Source organism: Mustela erminea, chromosome 4, assembly GCF_009829155.1.
Source record: "Mustela erminea isolate mMusErm1 chromosome 4, mMusErm1.Pri, whole genome shotgun sequence".
In the NCBI taxonomy this organism is placed as follows: Eukaryota; Metazoa; Chordata; class Mammalia; order Carnivora; family Mustelidae; genus Mustela; species Mustela erminea.
In genome coordinates, this window is record NC_045617.1 from 93,078,165 (window position 1) to 93,087,434 (window position 9,270).

General features: G+C 47.1%; 1 protein-coding gene across 5 annotated transcripts in view; it reads right to left on the minus strand.

The window, feature by feature from the left end:
• The window catches only part of PLA2G7 (phospholipase A2 group VII), a 38,903-nt gene extending 29,836 nt beyond the window's left edge, over positions 1-9,067 (minus strand). The window contains exons 1-2 of one of the 5 annotated variants that reach the window (XM_032340179.1): positions 8,960-9,047; positions 3,675-3,717 (exon numbers count right to left, since the gene is read on the minus strand). The gene's annotated coding sequence lies outside the window, so the exon portion shown is untranslated. Of the gene's footprint in view, positions 1-2,100; positions 2,214-3,674; positions 3,718-8,959 lie in introns of all 5 variants that reach the window. The other 4 variants (XM_032340181.1, XM_032340178.1, XM_032340180.1 and 1 more) reach the window with 4 other exon arrangements.
• Between the last annotated feature and the right edge of the window lie 203 nt (positions 9,068-9,270).

The following is a 9,270-nucleotide window of genomic DNA, read 5'->3' on the forward strand; positions in this document are numbered from 1 at the left end:
TGCTCCTGGGAATGGTCCAATACCTTTCACCTTTTCAAATGTCTCACAGTCCTCTGTGCTTCCACAACACATCTGCATGGGTTCGAATCCATTTCTCTGGGTTGATTTCTCAGGTAAAGCTGTTTGGCTGTTTCATGCTATTATATTATAAGCGATCACCAATCTTCCTATAGAAGTATTGCACATTTTACATCAATATGACCAAACATTTCCCACACTAATAAAATGAAAACAGTGCTTCTTGCTTTTCTGAACAAAGGACTACTATCAATGGCTACTAGTCCCTGGCTTTCTCAGACACTGGCTTCTTTAAACTTCCGATGGCCACTGAGATGTCTGAGAAGGGGACTAAGGGGGAGGCCTCTGAATCCCAACACAGAGGGAGAATTCCTAAGACGTCTGTTCTTCTTCTATGGTTCTCCTTCTACAGAAAAGGACCTTCTACTCAATCGCCGGATTTGAATTAGCTGGAACAGTATTTATGTTTGCAAATGAGGGCCCGGATAAGTATAATATTGACTTTGGACACTTACAACTGGAGAATCCAAGGGGAGGACACTGAAATGTTTTGTACAGCAATGTTACTAATCACCATGTTTGAAGGTTCATTACTGACACCAGCAGCCAAAGCATTTTCATGCAAGAACAACGTACCTGGCTGGACAGATCAATAATTGGTAAACAAAATGTGGGGAACACGGACTTACATATTTTTGAACTCTATGAAATTTACCAAAGCATACTTGGCCGCTGCAGTGGGGATAGAGATAGGTACCCCGACCTTGGGAAGGCAATTTGGCCAGCCTGAAATGGTCCATACCCTTTCACCTTCTCGCTTTATTTCTAAGATCAGCACCCACAAAAAGTCATATTCACAGGGAAGAAAAATCCTAAAAATATAATGCACTATTGGTGTTTGTTCCAATTCTATTTATGGGAACCAACACACACACACACACACACACACACACACACACACACACCCCTACAGAACCTCAATCAGGGAATATCATCAATGGGATTTTATTCAGTTATTAACAAGACATTTACAAAACAAATTCATTATGACTTAAAAAACAGTTTGCTATGCAATTTTAACTGAAAATAGATTATAGAATTTTGCTGTGTAAAAATTCACCCTAAAAGACTATTAATTGAATAAGGGTGACAGAATTATGGTGTTTTCCCATAATGTTTCACATTTTCTGTTACATCCAAACATACTGCCTTACTTCTAGTAAGTAATTTTGAAAGAATATTTAGCAGAGCTCGTATGACCATGGAGAGTGTTTATGTTTAATATTAAGTAAAACGTTATGTAGAGAATAAAGAGGATTATCCGTGATCTCAGATACGTAAAAAATAAAGAAGAAGGAGTGTGTGTATTGGGGGCAACTGTAAGAACAAGAATAGATACGTATCTTCAAAATATATAAAATAAATAAAGGAAATAACAAATATTTACAAAGCTCCCCCTCTTTGAAGAGTTTGTAGTTTTGTAGTAGTTTATCCTGGCAGATAAACAAGACCTTTAAAGAGCGCTCAGAGAACACATTCTGTTACCGTCCCTTTAAAAGTTGATCCCTTCTGGGGGCACCTGGCTGGCTACAGTCAGTAGAGCTCCTGACTCTTGATCTCAGGGTCATCAGTTCAAGCCCCACATTGGGGGTAGAGATGACTTTATATAAAAGTTGATACTGTCTTTTCTTCTGTGTACTAATGTCTATCCCTCAAGCCTCAGTTTCCTACTAGCTCTTCGAATCTCAGCCGAGATCTCTATATAATACCATGACCTCCGCTCACCCTGTTCCCGTCACTAGTAAATTCTCCTCAGGCATCATCCCCCACCCCTGACTTTTTTTTTTTTTTTAAGAATTTATTTATTTGACAGACAGAGAGTGAGAAAAGGAGAGAGAGCACAAGCAAGGGGAGCAGCTGAGGGAGAGGGGGAAGCAGGCCCCCTGCTCAGCAGGGTAAACGATGTGGGGCTCGATCCTAGGACCCCCAAGATCATGACCTGAGCTGAAGGCAGAGGCTTAACCCACTGAGCCACCCAGGAGCCCCATGGCATCATTTCCCTCTTTGAAACAAAAGACAAACCAAAATAGTAGGCAAATGTCCACTCTTGAATCCAGAATTTCTGTCAAGAGCTGATGAGTAAATCCGTGCCAATCCCAATCCTGGCAGGAGATGAGGGTCTGTGCTTACTTCTCCTGTTCTTGGTAAAGAGAAAAGAAACGGCTCTTTCATATGCACCAGGACGCTGTTCCTCAAATTCTTTTGGATGATGATTACTGAAATCAGTCAGCTGATTTAGATTGAAAATGGATTATCCTGGACCATCCAGGTGGGCCCAATGTCATCAATGGTCTTTAAAAGTGGAAGAGGGTGGCCATAGAGGGTCCTGTGATGCAAGACTGGGCGCCATCTTGCATGGTGCAAGGCCAAACTAATGACCAAGAGCCTGGGGTAGAGCACAGTGGACATTCTAGTCCCCAGCAGTTTGCCCAGGTTCTCTGAGTGCCTCTGTGGAGCCCTGCGATGCACAGGCAGGGTGGCCACTGCCCTGGGTGTGGAAGTGCCTGACAAGAGGAAGAGCCCAATCCCAGGGATGCTCCTGGCCTGTGGCTCCTTCATCCCATCAGCATGCACCTGTGCCTGTGTGAGGTGGTCAGAGACCATCAGGGAGGGGAAAAGGGAGTGGGGGTTAGATCCAATGGAAGAACTGGTTGGATTGGACCTTCTGGAGCTTTGCTAGCTGTTGTCACCATCACCATTATTAAAACTACTCAGAGTACAAATTCACAGCATAACTGGTGGTAGGCACTTAGTTCTTCCATCGTATTTGGAGAGCTAACACCTCTTAACCCTGACACATATGGACAGGTCAGGTTCCTGGCCATACAGTGGAACATTTCTCAGGTCCACCAACCCCTGCCATCTCATGCTGCTGGCAGCTGGCAGGCTGAGACCAAGGGTGCTGCGAGACATCCTACAGTGCAGTGCATAAGATAGATCCCACAACATAAACGTCTGGCCCAAAAGGTCATTAATGCTGAGGTTCAGGAACCCTGTCTAAAGGGAGACTGGGGAGACTATATCTTTTTTTTAATAAGGAAGAAATATTTATTTCATTCTGAAACCAGCATTAGGGAGACGGATGCCTGGTCAGGACAAGGAAGAACTTCTTATTTTATTTTTTGTTTTTTAATTTTTAAAAAAGATTTTATTTATTTATTTGACAGAGAGAGCGAGAGAGCGAGAGAAGGAATACAAGCAAGGGCAGAAGGAAAAGCAAGCTTCCTGCCGAGCAAGGAGCCCTGTACGGGAGCTCCATCCCAGGACCCTGGGATCATGAGCTGAGCTGAAGGCAGACGCTTAATGACTGAGCCACCCAGGCGCCCCAAAGAAGAACTTTCTAATAATCAGGCTGTTGTGAGGTAGACCTCTGTGGGGAGAGTGCTCTGTCACAAGAAGGGTTCAAGTACCACTAGAAGTTCTTGCCTCATCCTTGCTCAAATCGCAACTCAGAAAGAGAAAAGAGAGTACCTGCTCTATTCATAATGTGTTCTCCCTCCCATATTAGCTAAGAGAATCAAAACTTCACCTGGACATGTTATCTCAAATGTCCAACTTCCCCAGAGACTTCTGCAAAAGTGTGTGAAGCCTCTAACCTCAGGCACAGTCGATACAACTCTTGTGTAATCATTTCACAATCTAAGAAAAGACATAGGGTTCAAAAAGCAGAGTAAGAAGCAGTTCCCTATTGTGACATTAACTGAATGAAAGAGACACTGATAAGCCGAAACCCTCAACAGCTGCAAATAAAATAAAATTAATCGATTCTACTCCCATTTTGGAAATGGAAACTCATCTGCAACCAGTTTCCCAACATTTGGTGTCCTCGATAGCTTTAAGGCCGTAAATGTTCAAACTTCCCCAAGACCACAGGGCAGTTTGCTGACTGACATCCTGGTAGGCAAGCCGTACCTTTCACATCACGGAAACCACCTCTCTCTGAACTCTCTGAATTGTAAGGGCTTTCACAACTGAAAGTTTCTTCAAAAGGACAACCACTGAACAATAACCAGACTGATGAGGGAACAAGACAACAGGGCCATATGAGGAGCTGCTCAAGGAACCAGGGGTCTTGGCTCTGGGAAGCCCCAGATGGCACATAAGAGCTCCAGTTCTACAGAAAAAGGGCACGAATGGGAACCCAGAGCATAGGACCCTGTAGCGGGAGCTTTTCGACATTATGCTCTTCTAGCAGAGGCACAACTGAAAAGGTCTGGGGACTCCCAGCAAGGATCCTGAAAAAGGGATTCCTGCAATGGATGAGGTTAGAAGCGGGATGGATGGGCAGGACTAGTTAGCCTTAAACCTGAACTTTCAGATCCGAAGCCTGTGAGGGCCAGCCAGGTAACTCAAATAAGCTAAACAGGACATGAGTAACAGACAAAACAGTGGTGGGAACTGTGGCAAAGGAGACCATCCAGAGAGGAACACCGCCATGCTGTTCTAGCAGGTGTTACCATGTTCCCTCTCTCTGCCTGCCTCTCTACCTACTTGTGATCTGTCTGTCAAATAAATAAATAAAATCTCTAAAAAAAAAAAAAAAAAACTCCTGATTTTTAAAGGATAGCAGCTAATTCAATATTTCAAAACATAAATCAAAGAGCATCATTAGGCGCCTCTAGGAGAAACCATAGCCTTTCCCTAAACGATGCCCCGACCACTCCCAATCCTAAGGGTCTATACAGATCCCATAATCCCTGTCATATTTTGTCTGCCATTTGAATCACCAGACGGGCCACTTCAAGCCAAAATCTGATGCTCTGGCCAGTAAATCATTAATGGGGTCTGGCAAGGGAAGGTAACCAGGAGCCCAACGAGTCACCAAGAGCCCAGTCCTCCACTGCACACCACGTAAATGAGGAAGGACCTCTATTTTCTTCCACACAGACACATCTCCTCCCCATCAGTCCACGTCAAAATGAGGCAGGAAAGAGAAATAGGGTTGCCTCATTGCGGCAGTTAGTCGTCCTGTCCCCGAGAAGGTCAACCATACCCTCCAGGGTAAACAACTTCAACACTCTTCCCTGGCCCTCTAAAATTTCGTCAGTGATCAACCGGGGAAAGTTCAAGAGTCCCCTGTGAGAGAGAATGCTTCACTAAGGGAAACAGCCCTATTCAACTCTGGTTCACAGCCCTCTCCAGAAATTCTGCTGCCACGTATAGATTTTCAATTATCAACAGATCTTTGCACTCAGATATCTGCACATGGCTGTATCCAGGACAAAGGCAAATGTGCTAACTTTCTTCTGAATTTTTATTACAGTTTATTACAGTTCCCAGACTCATAGTCTTATCTAGGATTCTACCTAATCACACTCTGCTCCCCAGAGTAAGCCAGCTAAGACTGTAGCATTATTTCCCTCCATTCTAGGGTGGTGTGTTTTGTGTATAACTCTTAGTTAGGATTTTCCAACCTTCTGAGAGATCAAAGTATGTTTTACGTACAAGAAACATAATTTGTTGGAAAGAATAAACTGAGTCAAAAGAATTATGTTTATTATAAAATCATTACAAAATTTTTGAAAATGAAGCACAGGAAATTCAAAGTCACACACCATTAGCAAATAATAGTAATAATGTCTTACGTTACCTTTAAGAGCATAATGACTAGCTTATTTCTTTTTACGAGAGGAGTGGACCAGATGTAGCAATGTCATCGTAGCTAGGTAGATGGGACAAGTGCGAGAGACGAATAAAGGCACTTCCTACTCTACCTCCCGAAGCAGCTTCCACCCACCCACTTCTACCACGGTCTGCTGGGTCACCATGATCAACCCAGGGCAGGTCCCCTTACAGCTCTTCTCCTCCTGTGACCCACTCTTCACGCTGCACTCACAGTGACCTCTGAAGCAATCAATCACGTCACGCCTCTGCCTTTGGCTTCCCACTGCACTCCAAGTCCAGACGGCGAACCTCGGCCTACGGGGCTCTGCATGACCTGGCCCCCCGCCTTCAACCTCACTCCACCAGCCGCACTGCCCTCCGACTATGCCTGAACACACTGAGCTTGGTGTCAGGACTGTGTGATTGTGGGTCTCTGCACCAGAACAATCGGTCAGTAATCTGGGGGCTCATCTCAAGGTCATCCCTCAGAAAGATGTCACATTAGGGGGCGCCTGGGTGGCTCAGTGGGTTAAGCACCTGCCTTCGGCTCAGGTCGTGATCCCTGGAATTGAGCCCCATGCTGGGCTCCCTGATTGGCGCAAAGCCAGCTTCTCCTTCTCCCTCTGCCCTCCTCCCTGCTCTTGCTCTCTCTTTCTGTCTCTCAAATAAATAAATAAAATCTGAAAAAAGAGAGAGAGAAAAGAAAGATAGAGCTCTCTTTAAAACCCAGTCTAAGGGAGCACCTGGGTGGCTCAGCTGGTTAAAGCATCTGACACTTGGGTTTCGACTCAGGTCATGAACTTGGATTGTGGGACTGAGCCTGTGTCAGACTCCATGGCTCCGTGTGGAGTCTGCTTGTCCCTCTCCCTGTTCCTTCCCCTGCTTGCTCTCATGTGCTTTCTCTCTCAAAAAAATAAATAAAATCTAGAAAAAAATAAAACCCAATCTAAGAAGCTGGGGCCTTCCAACTTGTCCATCTCTCTCTCTCTCTCTCACACACACACACACACACACACATCACAGTACTCTACCATGGCTGTTTCCTTTTCTCCAAAACATCTAGTAATATCTGAATTTGCCTTGCTCGTCCCTCGATTCTAGAACAGGGAGTCCATAAGGACAGAGACCATATTGGTCTTATTCACTGTACTGTACACAGTGCCATGCACATAGTAGGTGCTCAGTAAGTATCTCTTGAAGTCAATGAAGGAATGAACAAAACTATCCCATGTAATCCAATCAATATTGATTCTTAATAGCAGGCTTTTTCTTTCTCAACTGCTAAGTTAGTTTTTTTTTTTTTTTAAACTACGAGCCTATATATATTAGACTGTTTCTATTAGTGTGTTCTGAGTCATACCTGCAAAACAGAGCAAGTGACAGTGAAGGTACATAACAGGTGCCTGGCTTCATAGAAAGAGGCAGTAAAATCTGCTGCCCATTCCTTCAAAATAGTGATTCCTCAGAATTCTGGGACAATGCGATTTTACAACTTGATGTTCCCCTTTAGGGGCTCTTCACTCAATACTTTCTCTTCAATGCTTCACTTTCATGGAACTTTCTCAGTGTCTCAAGAGGACACTCTAGCCAATTATCTGATGAGGCTTCAGAGGAACCAAGGTATACATAACCTGATGATCACCTTCCTTTCCAGGAAATACCCATTTTCTGGGGTGTCACTGAACGGAACACATTCCTAAACTCCAGCTGACATTCCTGAGAGACGCCACTCCTGCAGTTTCCTTACTGCTCTGTGATGAGAGTCTCAAACAGGATGATAATGTGTATTAGCCGGGAAACCTCACTGGGTCGAGAATGCATAACCCTCACTACTGACCATTCAAAGGGCACAGACATCCATTGAAGAGGAAATGAGGAAACAGCTGCCCAGGGAGGGGTCTGTTTTCAGGAAAGCTTTTGGGTGCTGGGCATGCCCTTATCACACCTCAGAAGGGATTTCCCAACCGTAAAATGAGTGACTGAACCAGATTAATATCCCTCACAACTCCCTGGTGTCAGCCTTGAGCACAGAGGGCCCAGTTCCGCCAAGAGCATCACCATGCCTCCACAGCAGCAACTCCTATGCGAATGTCTGGGGAAGGGAAGAACACTCAGGGTCCATGTGCAATGTATGCAAAATGCCAAGGGGGTGGGATCTCTCACCAGCTTCTAGGGGACCACCAGAATTCCCTCTGTGAGGAAATCCGCTGGGGTGCCAGCAGCTCACCCGCGCTTTGTGGTGGCCCATAACTTAATGCCTGGGTCCCTGAGTGGCATGGGAGCCCACGATTTTGTCCTGAGCCTTGTGCAACTGTCAACGCTTTATGGAATACACTTCCCAGCTCTTACTTAACATACCAGGCTCCGAGCTCAGGGTTCTCACTTGGGTCAAAGGTAATTTGCACAAGACTTATTTGTTCATACAAAGCTCTCCTAAACCTGAGCTTGGGTGTCCTTCAAAAACAAACAAACAAACAAACAACAACAACAACAAAACAACAACAAAACCCTACAAGGTCCCTTTTCTGATTCCCACCCACGTCTGTGTGGTCCTTCCTCATCACCTCTGCAGTAACCCCAAGAACCACAGGCCTGAATGCAAGCCTACCCTTTTAGTTTGAGGAGCTAGAAACTTCTACCACAAACTCCCGAGTGTGATGGGGGAAGACAAGGTTCTCTGCTGCCTGATCTGTCTGTCTTTCTGTAAGGAAGCTTCCCCTTTACTCCGGATAGAGCAGGATCTAATCTAAGCCGCCGTGGGGGAGCTCTAGGATGTGCCGCGCAGGCGATCACAACAGAGGGAGTGCTCTGTTTTTCTAATTCTATTCCTAAAACAGCGGCTCTGAACTGGGCTCCGGAAAATGCAAGGCTCCGCAGAGAGGTGTTCCTTGTTTTGTCCCAGCGGAGATCTAGAGATAAGAAATCTCCGTGTGTTCCCTGTTCCCCTGACCTGATTCCCTCTCGGTACCGAATTCTTACGTTGTCTCCCCAGGCCTTCCCAAGGTTGCCGCCTCGGGAAAATATGTGAAAAGAACTGGGTTCGAATTCCGTCACCCTCCCCGCAAAGATGCCAGCGCTGTCGCGAAGGGGCAGGGGAAGCGAGTCGGACCCCTGCCCCTGGCAGGAGGTGGTACGGTTCCCGTCCTCTCCAGCTCCCCACGCCCGTGGCCGTGGCCGCTCCGGGATCGCCGTCCTCCCGCGCCGCGCAGCCCCAGCCCGTGCCCAGCGCGCCCCGCACCTCCGCGACCTCCCGCCTCGCCCCGCGCTGCCTCCTCACCCGGGTGAGCTGCTTGCCGGAACCAGGGCCCCCCCACCGGAGCGTGCAGACCCCGACTGCAGATCGCCGCCAGCGCTGCGGGCCTCTGCCAGCCGCAGTCCCCGCGGGCGCGCGGCGGGTGGGTGGGCAGCGCGTCTGCTGGGCGCTCCAAGTCCGCCCCGGCGCGGCGGGAGGAGGGACGGGGAGGAGCGTGTGGCCGCCGGCCTCCGCAGGCAGAGGGACTCGGGCGCCGGCTCGCTCTGGCGCAGCCAGCACCCTCCCCCGCGGTGGTCCCGCAACCCGCATCCTCCCGGAAACTCAACACGCCTAGG